Below are 1,378 nucleotides of genomic sequence, written 5' to 3'. Positions count from 1 at the left end.
TTCTCCGTAATAGATGATTTATGAGTAATTTTCTTTTTGATTCACGTAATAGATTTTTTTTACTAACATGTTCCAAGACGAAACGTTTTGTCGTATAACAGAAATCGTCGGCTGCTCCTCCTTCAATGGGAACACAGGCGTCGTGGGGCGAACATTGTCCGCGAACGACTTGCGTGTATCGACAAGAATTCTGTGTGGGCGCTGAGGTTTACATAGATGACTGGCCAGACGCATACGGCCAGACGGCAAACAGTTGATTAAACGACTGCCAGGCGCTATGGAAATTTCTCGTCTCTGGTGTGTGCATCTAAGGTAAGCTACAGGGCGGCGGGGATGCCAAAACGTAGTGGTGATGATCATCCCGAAGCGTCTGTGAGCTAATCTCGCCCTGACCGCCTGCCGCAGCGGGGACTCCGCCACCAGAACCGAAAGTCATTAAACGAACAATAACAGATCGTCACAAAATGGCATGGAAAATAATATAGTTAGTGGGCCGGCAGCGAGGAGTACAAATATTAACACACCATTCCGGCCGAGGTCCCTCCTGGACCGCGATCCGCCCAGTGTGGCCCGGGAAGGCAGTGCGGCCGCAGGAGGTCCGTGCCCTTCAGGAAACTGAGGACTTCTATGTCTAGTGACGCCATATCAACGGACTGAGGATGTAATGAGTGTTAGAGGAATGGGCGAGGACCAGGTATACGATGCTGTTTTCTTTGGTATGAATCGAAACGCGGGAGGCATTTCGCTTCGAAGTGACATATATTTCCTACTAAACACGCTGTGAGTATAGCGGTAAGCCGGGCAGTGGGAATGCTCATTTGGAAACAGTGTGTTACAGAGGCATTTCCCTCTCTCCGTGCCCCGTATTCGCCAGGGATACTTCCCCCTCCCCCTCACCTCATATCTATCCCGTGTAGTGCCCACCAGTGGATTTGTTCCCGCTCCCCCCCTATCCCCTATTATTTAAATCCCTGCCGCAAGTATATCACTAAACCTATATATAAATATCCCCAAAGCCTATGCGATCATCCTTCGCGTGTGTTTGCGTATGTATGCATGTTCGCCCGCGTATGTTGTTGAGCGCAGGTGTCGTTGTGCAATGCGGGTTGGGAGAAAGAAAGGCGACTCCAAGAAAGCCTGGATGACTGTGCAAATGTGCCATTGTTAGACGTGAACCTGTCTGGGACGAAGGTGGCGAGGAAGGACCCAGGGAACAGGCGCTGAAAACCCTTGTTCGTCGTTTGCGTAGAATTGCATTCCCGAGGTTACGTTATTCATTTGTTTTATTTTCGAGAATATAGAGTTAGTGTTTATTCAGGTTGAATGTATTCTTCTGGGTGAAAAATGCAGAAGCGTTGTAGGTAACTGATGTATTAAC

Source organism: Penaeus monodon, chromosome 15 (assembly GCF_015228065.2).
Source record: "Penaeus monodon isolate SGIC_2016 chromosome 15, NSTDA_Pmon_1, whole genome shotgun sequence".
NCBI lineage: Eukaryota > Metazoa > Arthropoda > Malacostraca > Decapoda > Penaeidae > Penaeus > Penaeus monodon.
The sequence above is the reverse complement of the archived record's forward strand: the minus strand, read 5'-3'. Positions refer to the sequence as shown.